Source organism: Panicum hallii, chromosome 2, assembly GCF_002211085.1.
Source record: "Panicum hallii strain FIL2 chromosome 2, PHallii_v3.1, whole genome shotgun sequence".
In the NCBI taxonomy this organism is placed as follows: Eukaryota; Viridiplantae; Streptophyta; class Magnoliopsida; order Poales; family Poaceae; genus Panicum; species Panicum hallii.
In genome coordinates, this window is record NC_038043.1 from 34,946,905 (window position 1) to 34,964,189 (window position 17,285).

Below are 17,285 nucleotides of genomic sequence, written 5' to 3' on the forward strand. Positions count from 1 at the left end.
TCAAATCATACCCTATTGAGTTATAAAGATATCCGTTGTAATGGTTACCATATTGAAACACATAATGACAACAAAGATGAATATCTATTCATCACCAAAAATGACGGATATGCCGAGCAACAGCTTGAGAAAATTCCTTCACTATCAACTGGATTGTATTTCACATACGTCAAACCTGTACAACATGTTGCATACAAGATAATTTTTCAAAATCTTGATGTCTTCAAGACTTGGCATAATCGCCTAGGTCATCTTGGAACTGGGATGATGAGAAAAATTATCAGCAATTCAATTGGTCATCACATGAATTCTTCAAAATTTTCCAAACCTTCTGATTTTGTGTGCACCGCATGTGCCACAAGAAAATTAATTTTAAGACCCTCTTATCTTAAGCTCAAGGCTGAACCACTAACATTCCTTGAACGCATTCAAGATGATATTTGTCATCCTATTCATCCATTAACTGGCCATTTAGATACTTCATGGTACTTATTGATGCATCAATAAGATGGTCCCATGTTTGTCTATTATCCACTAGAAACCATGCTTATGCAAGGTTCATTGCTCAAATTATCAAATTAAGAGCACATTATCCGGACAATCCAATAAATCCATCGGGGTGGATAATGCCGCCAAGTTTTCCTCAAAAGCCTTCAATGACTATTGTATGGCTGTAGGCATTAATATGGAATATTCTATACCTTATATACATACACAAAATGGATTAGCTGAATCTCTTATCAAGAGAGTAAAATTAATTGCAAGACCATTATTACAGAATTGCAAATTATCAACATCCTGTTGGGGTCATGCGGTCTTACACGCCGCAGACTTGATTCAAATAAGACCTACTGCACATCATACGGCTTCCCCGTTGCAGTTAGTATGTGGGAATCAACCAAATATTTCCCATTTGCAAAAATTCGATTGCACTGTATACGTGGGCCCCCATAGAAAATTGGGGATACATGTGGGGTACAAATCACCATCAATCATAAAATACCTCGAGCCTCTTACAGGGGACTTATTCACAGCCCGTCACGCTGATTGCATCTTCGATGAGGACAATTTCCAGGCATTATGGGGAGATAATATGTACCATAACGAATGCTAGGAAATAAATTAGAATGCATCAGGTATTCAGTCCTACGATCCACGTACTATAGAATCTAAACATGAAGTTCAAAAGATTATCAATTTGCAAAGCATTGCAAATAATCTGCCATATGCATTTACTGACTACAAAAGTATCTCAAAATCACAAGACCCTGCTGTTAATGTACCAGAAAGGGTAGAGATTTCTACTCAAAATCTCCCAAATCAAAATAAGAGGGGGAGAAGTATGGTAACAAAGGATAAAACTCCAAAACAGCATCCACGGAAATAAAGGAAGAATACTTCCAAAATGGTAAATGCAAATCAACATCATGTTGATAGACACCAATTAGATATTGAAAATCCAAATAATATGGATGTTCAACAGATACACCATATACCTAACACAAATGTGCACACAAATATAAGTGCTAGGACATCGTGAAACCTTAACTCTAATCTTTTGGGAAATATTGAAGAGTCACAATGGGTAAATAAAATTTCCACTAATTATATTGATTTCGGAGAATCATTCAATAGAAAAACTACAATTGTCGACATTAATTTCTCCTCTAACATTGCAAGTGACCTTCAACCTGATCTAGAACCTAAGATATGGCAGAGTGCATCAACTGACTGGATCAAATGGAAGGAAGCAATCGAGGCAGAATTGTGCTTGCTCAAAAAAGAGAGGTATTCTCATCGGTTATACCTACTCCTTGTAACTTTTTCCCGTGGGATCAAAATGGGTTTTTGTCCATAAAATGAATGAAAACAATGAGATGGTGAGATACAAAGCGAGCTTGTAGCACAAGGGTTCACGCAGAGACTCAGCATCGATTTTGATGAAACATATTCTCCAGTTATGAGTGGTATAACATTCCAATACTTAATATCATTGACAGCTTAGAAAGGCCTATCCATGCATCTCATGGATGTTGTGATAGCATATCTTTTTGGGTCACCACATTCGGATATTTATATGAAAGTTCCTGAAGGGTTTGATATTCTGAACAAGAATCATTCTCACAACATTTATTGTGTAAATCTTAAAAAATTATTATACGGCTTGAAACAGTCGAGAAGAATGTGGTACAACTGACTAAAAGAATTCCTTCTTCGGAAGGGTTTTTCCAGTAATAATGATTGCCCTTAAGTGGATTTTGTATCATATCCGTGTATGTGAATGATCTCAATATTGGGTAAAACCAAATTTTGCTTTGGCTTTCAGCTTGAACATCTCCCATCAGGAATATTAGTACATCAGTCTGCATCAAGAAAATTCTTCAGAAATTCAACATGGATAAATCATATCCATAAAAGACATCTATGGTCGTTCGATGTCTTGATATAAATAAGGATCAATTCAGACCTAAGGATGAAGATGAAAAATTATTGGAACATGAAGTTCCATATCTAAGTGCCACTGGAGCACTAATGTATATCGCAAATTGCACCAGGCCTGATATTGCATTTGCGGTAAACTTATTAGCTAGACATAGTGTAGCTCCAACAAAACGTCATTGGACAGAAGTTAAGAATATCTTCAGATATCTCCAAGGTACACAAGATCTTGGTTTATTCTATCAATTTGACCAAGATAAAGCTATAATTGAATATACAGATGCTAGCTATCTATCTGATCCCCACAATACCAGATCTCAAACAGGCTTTGTATTTTTACATTATAGAACGATTATATCATGGAAATTATCCAAACAAACTCTAGCAGCCACATCCACTAATCATTCTGAAATAATTGCATTATACGAAGCTTCACGTGAATGTGTATGGCTTCGCAGAATGATCAATTACATACAACAGTAATGTGATATTGGTTCAATCATGAAACCAACAATTATCTATGAAGATAATTCTGTTTGCATTGCACAAATGAATGCAGGTTATATAAAGAGCAATATCACAAAACACATTGCTCCTAAATTATTCTATCCACATGAGTTACAGAAAAATGGAGAGATAGAAATCTTGCAAACTAAGTCATGTGATAATCTTGCAGATTTATTCACAAAGTCTTTACCAACATCATTATTCTAGAAATATGTTTTTGGAATAGGTATGAGACGATTTAAAGATTTGCAAGTATCAGCGGGGTAAACCCTTGATATAACATGATTATAATCTTCTGATTATAAAATTGCACTCTTTTCCTAATGAGTTTTTCCTATCAAGGTTTTCTCATACATAGGTTTTAATAAGGCAATATGCTATCAAGCAATCATATATGTCATATCAACATTTTCTTCTATTTTTCCAAAAGGGTTTTAAAGGAGTTTTTCCTATGACATATCCACACTTCTTCTTATTTTTCCCACAGGGTTTTCAAGAAGTTATTCCATTGTTTCCAAGACCACAAGAACAAATTGATCAATGGGGAGTGTTATGAAGAAATTAGAATTAGTGATCAATTTCTGTAATTAATTAATTAGTGATTAATGATATTATTAGGTTGCTTACAAATCACGAAAGGGCCAACTCAAATGGGTGTGTCCCTTCAACCCTTGGCCCCTTGGGCATGTATAAAAGGAGTGGCCCCATCAATCGAATACAACAAGTCACTTTAATATCTCTTTTACTTTTATATTCAATAGTTTCTAATAAATTTCAAAGGTCCATATGTGCATGAGTAAGTGGTGCAATCCTTTAGTCACACCACACTAGTGAAGAAGTAGGCTAATCAACATAATCATAGACTCCACTTTTCCTAGATTTGAAATATTTTTTTGAAGTTTTTTTTTACGTAGGACACTTTGATACCGGTTGGTAACACTAGCCGGTACTAAAAGACATCTTTTAGTACCAGATCCTCACCAGGTAGTAACAGATAGAGACTTTTAGTCTCGGTTACGTAGTACCAGTTGGAAATCCGGTACTAAAAGGCATTTCCAACTGGTACTGATAGGATATTTTCTACTATTGTTGCTGTGGTAATTAGATCAGCGACAAGCCAACAACCAATACCTTGTTATGAAACCATCGTATCGTCCGACACCAGAAGCGAGCAGAGATTGATGCAGAAGACATTTGGCGAAATTGTTCTAATTGATTCCTTGATGCCCTCCATTCTCACGGGTTCTTGTGTCACTGTACTTAGAGTAGTAGAAGTCTAGAACATTTTGCAAAATTGCAAGAAGTGGTAGGGAACGATGAATCATATTTGCGGAAGGGAAGATGGAAGTGCAGTGGTATATATTGGATTATGAGAGAGGCAGCCAAGGTGTGTGGAAGGTTCTGAATAAGGACTAGTCGTCCTCCGTATTAATTTATTGGTAGCTGGAAATATTGGGTTAAATCTATTAACCTACTTCTTGAAACGATATCAAGTACCCCGTCCCCTAGCTTTTAATCCATCATCGAACTACCACCAGTCGTGGGTGCGGTGACTCCTTATATTGATCAGGGTCACTGTAGATCGAGTTACCAATTGTTGACAAAATGATGAAATGAGACAGGTAGCTACTAAACTAAATTGTAGCACCCAGTTAATTTCTGGCTAAAATTTGTCAAATTAGGAATAATTTTTCTTGGCTAGCTTATTGGGCACACCTCTTTTTCTCTAGTACTCTTGACCCTCATCGTCTTCCATGGCCCGTGTTTCTCTACTTTTTCCTTGGTAGCTTCTCTCAACCCTCATCGTTCTTTGATGGCCGTCTCTAGTTCTCTGTGCTGATATATATTAGCTTATATATATAATTCTGTACTGGTTTTGAATGTAAGAAAACCCATATTGTTTCCAGCATTCCATATTGTGCACAAAAATATATAGTAGACAAATACCGGTTTCGATATTGATTTGGCTAGCCACTTTTCTTTTTTTGACTATATATATCAGTGCCGAACCTTACCAGAGCAGGAAGCCCTCGGAAACAATCAGTTGAGAATGTATAATAACCAATATAATATATATGCAGCACCGTGGGAGGCACCTGTTGCATAACGTTAATTCTCCTTTGCATGTTCTTTTTCAAGCAGGACAGTTGTCCGATGTGACCTCCATTATCCTGGTACTCCACATCCGTGAGAAGTTGAAGGTTTGACCTTTGTTCACTGTGATCTTGCTATTCAAAGTCCTATCTTGCTTTTGCTCTGCTTTATTCTATATAGCAACAACATTACTGATTTGCTTGTTCTAAAAAATTCCTTTAATTTGTTCCCCAGAAATAGAGGATATCTGCATTATGCCTTTTTCAGATAATTTTGTGCATTATGCCTTGTGGTGCTATTTTAGCTAGCCTGTGTGCCCGCAAGGTATTTGTGAGTTCTGGCTGACTGGCGGCAGATTTGTCTTGTTCTCTCTCAGTAGCAGGCCTCCCTCACAAGCCTGCCAGTTCTGTGCATCAACCCGTGCATTGTACCACATATGGCAATATAAGATGTTCTATTTCTTTCTCTCTTTTTTCGCAAGGAACATAGCTCGAATTTTGTTCTCTTGTGCTTGGTAATACACAGACAAGCTCATGGCCTGGATAAGTGTGCAATAAGAGCAAGCACTTGCATACAGATCGACACAACGACCGTTGCGGTCACTAGGCCACTTGGGCTTGACTGCCACAGCGTGCCACCAAGCACATCGGACAAGGTGCTATGGGTCTTGTTGTATCAGGACTGTTGTCTGTGGAGCTGAACGCTTGTTTCACTGATGCCCTTCATTCTCACTACCTCTCGCGTCACAGTTTATCGAGTTTTTAGAGGGCTGGACAGGAGAGAGAACATGGAATTATATTGGCATGAAAGGGTGTGAGAGAAATGGAGCTAATAGCGCTTTTAATTTTATCGGACCAGGGGAGAAGCAGGAAAGATCAACATGGTGGATCGCAAGATAGGTGACTGATATTAAGTCGTATGTAGTGTTGATTACTTTGTGGGTGAAGGAGGAATTCATTTGTTTGGTACACGTATGTATATCAGATATATAACAAAAGAAATGGAAGAGTTGGAAAGTATATGTTATTTTTTTTATTCTAGGCAGGAAGTAGAAAGGGATGATCTGACACTATATTATGGTGCACTTCTGTTTATTTGAAAAACGGTTCCTCTGCAATATTACAAAGGGACTCGCTGTGAGTGACACATGGGCCCCAGCGCGTGCTGGGATCCATGTGTCAGAGTCCTCTGCAGTACTATAGAGGAAGCTCGTCCATTTGTTTTGTTTTGTATATAGAGAAACTTTACCGTACTCCAAATCTTCATCAAGCGGCACAGTTTGTTGGACTCTGCACTTGGTCTGATTAAGGAAGACAATAATTAATTACTATAGAATAAAAGGATAAATAATGAGAAATACAACGATGATAAGCATGAAATAATCTGAAGCCTGAACAGAACAGGTGAGGTTTCTCGGCCTAGTTTAAGGGTGTTTTTTGTTTTCTCGCATTTCTTTGCAATATTTGATCGTGCGCCACTCAACTTGTGAAACTTAAGCACCACATATCACAAAATTTAACTTTTGAATACTGAACTTTCACTTTTAAAATCTCGAAACATCATAAGTATTAATATCCAGTTTCTCAAATTTTAAATCTATTGCAATAAAATAACTAATTCTGGAGTAAACTTTATTATTGCATAAAGCATGAGAAAAAGTCAAGTATTGCAAAAGTGTGACATTCATTCCTCATGTATCATTTGGTGCAAATCAACCCCTTAATTAACTAAACCGGTGCCTTTATCATCCCGAGCTTAGTTTAATAATTGTTCAGTGTCATATAATATTGGTTTAGGTCATGTAATCATCTTACTAATCATTGTTAGTTACGTCTATCTATGTTGAGTCAAGCGCTATAATAGTTTGGTATGAATCGGTTCCATTAATTTTTCCAATAAAATTTTTATGGGTACTCGATTTAGAGGATTTACTGAACTTTTTTGTAGGCTTTATATCTTTAACTCAGCATATTACATTGCTAAGCAGGGATTAGTCAGATGATTGTGGGTATAAACCGCTATTAGATGACACTAAATCATTTTTAAACTAAGGTGGGGATGATAAATGCACCAGTTTAGTTAGTTAAGGGGTAGATTTGCACCAAATGAAATATGAGGGATGAACATCACACTTTTGTAATACTCAAGGGATGAAAAATTACACATGTTGCAAATGTGTTTTCTTAGAACATCAAGCCATGAAAAGTTTGGAAGCCCTGAAAATGCTGTAAACATGTTCGTCTAATCAAAAGATCCTTAAAACATGCACTAACTACAAAAGAAATGCTAAACGAGCAGGAGTGGTGTAACACCGAATATGTAAAGTATGAAAGTACGCTTTGCATGTCAAAATACATAAATTTTTAATTAGTTGGCTAGGTATTTAAAGGGAGGCCAAAAAGTTGACTTTTGATCCATTGGACTGATGACGATCAGGGAGCAAGGGTGCGAAGATCTCGTCCAAAGCAATCCGTTTATTAACTACTCATATGCATTATCCAAAATTTGGATCATAGAGTTATTATTTTTATTCCGGGCAATAATCATGGTGCTACAGTAACCGTACACTAACCGTCCTTTTGATGGTGCGTGTCTCCCTCCTCAGCCGCACCTCTTTTTTCTCATTTGCCCGAAAACCTAGCACAAGTTTCTGCCTTTTCCCATCTCCTGTTCATCGCAGCACAGTGCAGCAAACCGGTGCCTCTTCTGTGGGTGCATCTTCTCCTCTTCTTTCGGTCATGTGTTACTCCTCCCTGCCTCTCTCTGATTTGTTTTTTTTTTTCTGCTGCCATGAATCAAGAAGGGAAACCCTGTCTATGAATCAAGAAGGGACACCCTGTCTCTATGAATCAAACAGCAAACCCTCATGAGGTCTATAAACTGTAGCACATGTAAATTAGACGTGTTTGGTCATTGTAGCATGTGTTAGATGTTGATTAGAGGTGAGGACCCACATGGGGGAATTGTTGAGTTGATCTTTTCTAGATGTCCAGAAATTTCAGATTAGGCAGCCTCTTGGTTCTCTGATTTCGCAATTTTTGTAGGCCGTGTAAATTTGGGGGAAAATCTTATTGCTGCAGATTACTCGATGATCTTTCTTAGGGATCAAGAAGTATAATTTTAGCCTGAGTAATATAGGAGATATGGTCTATTCTTTATGGTTGTCCAACTCTGTCCATGTTCAGAACAGTTTTAGATCTATTTAGTATTAGATTAACTTAATGGCCAATTTCCTCAGGGTGATAGTTGGAAAAGTTATACATAGTTCCTTCATATTTCTCTGGAGTGGTAGTTGATAATTTTTGGAGCAGTAGTTTTGAGGTTATCAAAATCACATAATGACTGTTGGTAAAGGCAATGTTTTCTAACAGTATTCAGTTCTTCCTAGTCGTAGGCAACATTTCTATAGGCAATGATTCTCCAAATCATACTAGTGCTTTAGTATATTTTACAAGCTTCAGGAAACCTCAGGGTTGCTGTAGTTTTCTTGAAAAAAAAAATATTTTACAAGCTTTTGATAGGTGTATGGTTCACATTTTTTCCATCAGTAGAACTGAAGATAAGAATTTATTTGATGACATGTCCTGTTTTTCTGTCAGAAAAGTCAGTGATGTTCAGTTAACGTTTAGGCTACCTTAACAACTCAATTTTAATATGGGTTGTCAAGGGAAGTTGTAGGTCTCTTTGTTTACATTTTTAAAGTGTTTTTTTGCTATGGGTGCTGCTGTATATTATAAGATACAAAAAAAGAGAAGCACTACTGCTCTGAACGAATGAGAATTAATCTGTTTTAGCCTTTCTTACTGTTTGAGGGTTCTGAGCGCAGAACCAATTTACCTAATATTTTTATATGTTTGTTTGAATTTATATATTGAGATTTTATTGTCAAAATAGCTGGTAGTACATCGGATCGCACTTGAAGTGGTTGTCTCCTTTGATTGGTTGATTGGAGGCAAGTAATTGAAGCAGTGGTTTACTACTGTTTTTAGCTTGCTATTCACTTCAACTTCACTTTAATTCAGAACTATGGCAGATCTGAAACTGATGATTTTATTTATGTTTAAGCAAGTTAAACAATTATCTTATTGTTTTCTCACATGAGAATGAAGTTGTTGCAATGACCTGGTAATATTTATCACAATTCAACATGTCATGGATTTAGATGCATTTTAAGCAGATCGCAATCCTATGGTTGCAATAGTACCGGTACACATCATGCGTTGCTCAAGGAGGGGTATGCGATATAAAAGAAGTTATGACATTTGCATTCATGGAAAATATCAATATTATATGTTCTTGTTTAAAGTTATGACAGTTGAAGTTGGAAAATAGCGTCCTATGGATGCGAAATTTCAGCAGATATGGTTTTTTTTCATGAGAAGCATGCTCTAATTTTGTTTTGTTCTTACACTTGAAGTTTAATCAACATATGATCTAAATAGCTTGTCAGAACGAGTTGCTTGCTGAGATTTTAAAATCTCACCCATACTTTACTCTTTCAAGGTACTAGAAGCATGTTATGAAGGGATAGGAAGTAGCAGCACATTCAGTATTCATGTTTCCACTTATTTTATTTGTGTTGTACTAATAAATATTGAAGTTTGTTGGAGACTTTAGTTTTTTTTTCTTGTTGCTCTTTAGGATGACACTATGTGTTATCATTTTTATCCCTTGTATCTTGTTTAAATATGTCTTTTTCTGCTTTCATGTTGCATAAGTTTTGAACAAGTTGCTGCTGAATTTTCTTGCTAGGTTCAGACTAATTGTTGGCAATCCAGGAACCGGTGCCCTGGGTTGTTACAAATAGGCCACGGACTTGAGTAGACCATGTGGCATCAATTTTCTGTAATTTAATTGACTCACCTTTCATGCAAACATTCTTTTCCAGCCCAACCGGTATAATTTTACGGTCTTGTATTTTTACAAGGGTTAAACCCAAATATAGACTTCCAAATAGCCCTAGACTGCACGAGACACATAAATTTCCAAACAATAAAGTTTGTTTTATCTCTTAGTTGATCGTTCTGGCAACTACAGGAGCCTTCGTGGCCATGCTGAGGCTTGATCATCTGGGAGCAGGGTCTCCTGCTCCGCACCGTTCATATGTTTGCTGAGAACAAGTTCCATCTCTTGGTTGATCGAGCACTATCCTGAGTCATGGATCAGGGTGCACTACCAGGAAACGCACAATACAGTTTTGTGTTAGAGGTAGTGAGGTACGAATCAAGGGGAAGGTTGCCACATTATTACTCACTGACAATCAAGTGTTGGCCTCTGCGATTCAAGAAAAATTGCCTCCCTCCCAGCCCGGCCATTGGTCACTACGACCAGTTCTTGCCGAGTTTCAGGAAGTTACAAGCGCAAGGCAATTTTCAGTCATCAAAATTGGAAGAAAGGCGAGCAGGACAGCAGATACGCTCACATAGATTGGGGTGATCTTTGCCCCTTATATCTGTACTCGTTTTGTGATCTAAATGGAAATTTTAACGTTTCAAAAGAAAATGGGGGAAGGTTCAGAAGTTATTGACATGGATATTGGGTCTTACACCCAAAATATATTGAAAACTGTTTTGCTAAGGAAAGCCACAAAAAACTAAGATGGGGTAGCTGTTTTGAATTTGTTGATAAGATTGGAAAGACCTCAAAGTCAAAAGGGCCATCAAATGCATATCAAGATAAGCAAATTTTATCTTGAGGTAATGATGAGTGTCCCAGCTTCTTTCCTATCGCCTCTTATTCCCAGGGTGATTTTTCTCAATATCAAATTGGACAGTTTTCATGGTGCTTTGGCGACCGAGAATGTGAATGTGTGGTGCGATGTATATATAAAGGAGGACAGAAGAGTCCCGCACTCCCGCTTATCCTTTTGACCACACATGTAGTTTTGGAGTTGTGTGTACTACCTTTCTTTGGCTGTGAGACTTTTTGGTGTGGAGTACGTGTCTCTTCATTCCTCATAGGTGCTGTCTATTTATACACTTACACATGTGCATCTGTAGGCCCAACGTTGGAACTGCACTGACGTATAGCATTTCAACATTTATGTCAGTGGACTCATTAAGCCATTGATAGGTCACTAGCTTAAGTAATGCACATGACCCCTTAACGAAGGCATGGTGCTTTGTTGAGTGCCTGGCTGCCTGTCAACTTATACATGAGTTTTTATTCTTGTACACAGGTCATACAGTCTTATAGCCATGCGTATAAAACAAGTCCTTAGAATACGTGCTACCGATAGAGTTTTGGTCTAATCAAAATGCACATATAAAAATTATTTGGAAGGGAGAAGACAGGATATTTCAACCCTATAATTCTTATTCCATTAGTCTGGCAACCCTCACACATAGACCATTTAACATACTCCCTCGGTCAAAAAAACAAGTTATCCTAGAAATTCTAGGACAAATTTATAAGAAGGTAAAATGACCATGTTTGCCCCTATTTATTACCCATATTTAGCACTAATTGTTTCTTGCATGCACATGTACTTTCTAAATAGGGTAAAATAACTTGTTTTTTTGGATAAATTTTGAATCTAGAATAACTTTTTCTGGATGGAGGGAGTAAGAATTATTCCCTTAACTTTCCATGGCTATTTTTTTGTTAAAATAATCTATCATTTTCCCACTTGCCCATGAGATGACTTTAAAAAATTCAAAAGTTAGGTGTACACTTTGCATGGACTTCATCGACTCCACCTTAATTTCAACTTGATTTGATAGAATCATGGTGATCGCAAGCCAGCGACAAAATTCTCCCACGTATCACAAATCGAACCAATTCAAAACAAACAGTATGTGGGAACAAATAGTTATCAAACCACAGGCAAAATCGTATACATCTTTATATGTCTACTCCCTCCATCCTGAAATATAAGGCATTGAAAAATTCAAAATTTGTACTCCAATGTAAGGCATTCTAGGATTTTTGGATAAGTATTAAAGGAAACCATTTAATTTTCCTTAACTCTTACATGTATACTTATCTTTTCTATTCCTTCCTCCCCTGCTTAATCTTAGGAACAACTTTAATTATGGCTGGTAACAAAAAGCTCTCGGAGGGCATATGCGTCTTTTATTCTTTCCTTTAATATGTCTTAGAATTGTTAAATGCCTTATATTACATGACACAGGGAGTAACATGCAAAACAAACTTTCTTTGAATTCACAAAACCATTATGAGCAACACATGGTCATGTGTACACATCACCATCAGGCTAACAAGGTTTCATCAATAATACTCATACTTTCTACATGGCCAATGGAACTCTTAGACAGCAATCCCTTTGTTACTGGATCTGCAATCGTCATATCAGAACCAATGTGCTGAATCAGTACTATTTTCATTTGTACTTCTTTTCTTTAACTGATAGGTACTTCAAATCTATATGTTTTGCTCCCTTCAAATACGTGACACTTTTTGAGAAGAAGACTGCAGTGGTGTTGTCATATCTTTAGTTGTCTCTCAACATTGTTGATAACTTGTAGTCACGACACAAAATTTTGGAGCAATAATGACTGGATAGTGGCCTCAAAGCATGCTACAAATTCAGCCTCTATAGTGGAAGTAGCAATGACAGATTTCTTTCCACTCTTCCATTAAACTGCCCATCAATCGAATAGTCAAATGTAGATTTTCTTGAGTCCACACATCTGGCATAGTCTAAATCTGTGTAGTAACCTCCAAATGGCTTGAGTTCTTATATGTGAGCATGTGGTCATTGGTGCCTTACAAGTACCTTCTTCCTGATTATCCAATGTTCTTTAATTCCCGGGATTAGTATGATATCAACCAAGCATTCCAATAGCCAAGCTAATATCTGACCGAGTTCATGTTGAAGCATATATTAACTTCCAAACCAGTGATACGTATGGAATAGATTCACCTCTAATCGTTCTGAGTCATTCTTTGGACAATGTTTTTCACTAAATTTATCTATTTTCTGAATTAGAACCATTCATGTACAGCAATTTTTCATTTTGAATCTCTCCAATAATTTTTTTAAGTGTAGCCCTTCTGAGACAGTCCCAACAATTATTGGGTTTCCATAATGGAATATTTCTATTCCAATAACATAGGATGCCTCACTCATATCTTTTATTTCAAAATTGTTGGATAGAAACTTCTTTGCATCATGTAATAAAGTGTAGGATATAGGATACTGAATAGAGGGAGGATGAATAGGTGGTTTCAATTAAAATTCACAGCACTAGAGAATTTAATTCGTAACACAAGAGAGAACCTATTTCTACTATTTTTATTTGAAGTGAGGATTTGCAACCTAGGTTGACAAAATACAATTCAATCTCTAGAAATGTAAACCACTCAAAGTAAATCGCAAGAATGAAATTGAGTAAAGAAGTAACTGATCACAAGAGATGAATTTATCTTGTGGTATCGATAACTTGCTGGTCACTCCTAATCCATGTTGAGGTGGATTCAATATTTCAATCTCTCTTCTATCAAGAGATTGCTTGACATTTGAGCCGGTTTGAATAAAAAACCACTCCACACCTCGATTCTACTAAAGATGCTCTTCACCACTCCAACGAGGTGACCACATGAACATCTCACAAGAACAACCAAGTCACCCCACAATCTTCCTGAAGGGATCATCAGTTCCGTAAACTCCAAGCCCTCTAAGAGCCGGCGACCTCCAAGACTAACAACTCAATGATGCTTGCTTAAAAGGCTGACCGGTGCCACAAAGATCAAACTCTTTATCCAATGCACTAGGATGCTCTCAATATCACAAGAATGCTACCTCAAAGAAAAGTGAGTAAGTGAGTAGAAAGATGGCTCAATTATGTCAAGAATGCTTTTCAAAGTGCCAAGAGACTATTATCCTCAAATTCTAGCTGTTACACTCTAAATCCATCCAAATAGAGTTTCTGGCGGAATGTCCACCTAACAAAGATTGGACCATCCACCACTCAAACCCAACGGTTATAATTGCAATGAATGAGTGTTAGATACGTCTTTTTCAAATTTCACAGACAGATCGCCTCACAATGCCTGGACGGTCCGTAGTACAAATAGTTGAAGAGATAGTAGAAACGTTCCTGGGTGACAAATTACTGGCAAACCGTCCGCCATGGGGTTGCGGACCATCCACCGTACAAAAGACCGTCTAACATAGAAGCATGCACCATTTCATTAAACTCCAACAATTATCTAGTGGATAATCCGTCGTTCACTTTGCATTGCGCATTAGGAACAACATGTTTCTATCTATTTCAAGAAAGTTGCATGTAGATTGTTGGCCACATGGTCCCGGACAATCCAGCTTAGAAATTTTGCCTAGTTAAGTCAAAACGGTCTGCCCTTACACAAGAATTCTTTGCCTAGTTAAGTCAAAACGGTCCCGGATAAAGTTGTCTTTACATCAATATAATGAAGATCTAAAATCATAATGCTTAAAGAGTTCTTCTTGGAAACTGGAGAAAAGGTATCCATATAGTCTGAGTAACACTTTAGCGACATGTCTAGTTTTGTATTTTTCAATATTGCCCTTTGAGTCATGTTTGTGTCGTTGGCCAAAACCCACCGGCGAGTAGCGACACGCAACACGAGGAGCCGGGAGGCTCTCGGGACTGCTGGTGGGCCCCGATCCCTCGGTCAACGGTCTGAGATCCGGCACACGCTCTAGCTTCTGGTTGCTAGGCGTGCCACCTGACCTTGTACATGATCAGGAAGGTGTTATGTGTTAGTTTCCTGCATGCACAGACACGTGTAAATATTAGTCCGAGCCGTGATCGGCTCATCAGATGATTCCCAGTATCGGCTGTAAAGAGTCGATTGTGTTGGGTATCAGATCGGATCTATAAATAAAGCAAATATGTCCGATGGTAATATATATCTTGCTCTCTAATTATTAAGCTAATCCAATCTACAACAATTAAAGCTTTCACTACGTAATCGGAACATCCTACACGTAACTGAGCCTAACAGATGCTGAAGGTAACAAAACAACAACCTAAACAGAGGTCTAAAAACCAACCAAAAGCCAATTCTCAGAACAATCCCTTTTCAAGCTATTATAAAGTACCCAGAATACTGCCGGAACATTCAATCCGTTTGAAGGGCCTAATCATGCAGATATTAAACTAAACCCTTGATTGACGAAGATTAACCATAAGAGATTGGATCTACTAAACAAGAACGAAGCAAGGCACTGCCCTTATACCCGAGATCGAGTACATGGGCAACCGAACGTTTACAGTAACAAGCAAAGCACAATTAATGCATGAAAGAGCCGATGCTACTTTATAAATGCTAAGATAGCTAGTGTTACTCGCCATCAACAATGCTTCAGAACGAGAAACACGAAAAGTAAATAAGTAAGAACGATGCTGCCCCGATCACGCAGGGCGTGATCGGGGCCGCACGGCGCTTACTCGAGAAACCCTAGAATAGGGGTGGCGATGCGCCGAGAGTTGTTGGTGAATGATTCCTCCTTTTTTATTGTTTACCCAAGATACATATTTATAGTTCGTAGACTTACCTTTCCTAACCAATTCTAACCAATCACGACACAAATCTTAACTATCTCTATCTAAACCATCTAAACAAACATACCTATCTAGATACACGGCCAACCTTGACCCAAAACATCTGCAAAGGGTCCAATTCGCAAGCCCATTATAACTATCCTTCAAACCCATCTTGCTCCACGGCCCACCTTTCTGGCCCGCCTAAATTATGGCGATAACACATGTTCCCCTGGTTTCGGCAATAATTATTCCGGAACCATTTCCCTTTTAATCGCCTCGTCTCTTCGACTTCCGAAATCCGTACAAGCATGCCTCTTCAACTTCCAGGGGATGTGACTGCTCTGCATCATGCTCCTTGGAAACCGTTATGGTGCCGATTCACCTTCCACTTCACCTTTAAAAACCTACCCCCAACAACTTTTCTTAATCATCTTCTCCCTTCAGACATTACAACCACATCTAACCCAATTTTTGTTCCTCTTGCAAGGGCTTCTTCCTCTTCCTCTGCCTCTTCCGCCATCTCCTTTGAATCTGAATCCTCCCGAGAGCCTACTCTGGAATATGATTCGATAGCCGCCTACGAAATCCTTGCCCTCCTGCATTGGGATGCGGGGGAATGGGACTTCCAATCTTGGTCAGAGGATGACGAGTCCCTGACCGACGGCGAGGATCTCCTGCTACTCCTCAGTGACGAGCTGGAGGAAGATGACGAAGACGACACATCTTGGGAAGAAGAGCTCTCCTCCTCAGAAGAAAAAGCCGATTCCTCTTCAACCGAGGAAGATTCGGTAACAGGAAACTTCCTCCTTGGCGGATCATCAGAAGATATTGACGAGGATGATGAAGACGATGGCAGCTTCACCAGCAGCAGCAGCGGGGATGATGATAGCAACGGCAACAGTAGCAACGACGATAGCGACATCAGCACGGCTCCGCCAACCAAACGCCGCAAGACCTCCGGTGTCTACTGGTGGTAAATTGTAGTACTAAGCCGATAGATCGGCTCTAGGAGCAATCAGCTCCTCTTTTGTACTTACTCCCTTATTGTAAATAAGATCTTCTTTTTAACCGTGATTTCTTTTTAAAAGCTGATCTGTTAACAGCCGATGGCAATACATCGGTCCCCTTCCTCAAAATATGTCGATCCGGATTCGAGCCAGTTCTTCAATTCATTCTCTACCTGAATCTAGATCCTTCTCCAAAATAGATCTCCAAATCCAGGCTACTTTCCAAAACTCCTTTGCTCATAAACCCTAGCCACAAAATTCTCCCCTGAGCCTCAGAATACGCGCTCAATCTTGCGCCGCCAACCCTAGATCTATTTCCCGAGTTCTTAACCTTCATCAAGGTTTCCGATGGCGGAGTCTTCAAACACTGACGCGAATGTCTTTGGTCTGAAGGTAAAACTCCGACCTTTGTTAATTTAATGCAGTAATCACGAGATTCCCCATGCAATTTAATGACCTTTCTTCAATTATTTTGGCTTTTGTGGATTTCTTCAGGCTTCCGATATCCTCTTGCTACATCCTTCTTCCACCAATTCTTTCTGTCTTGGGCTTCGTTCTTACGAAAAGCCCGTAGATCTAATTTCTTGTGAGGCTAATCGAATAACATTCGTAAGCCAAAACATAGATCTAGACTCCTGGTCCGACAGCCTTCGTGACTGGCCGAACCCTCTCAAGGGCTAGGTGACTTGGTATAACAAGGTGCCTACATGGGAATCCATAGGGATAGCCGATGCTTTGTCTCTAT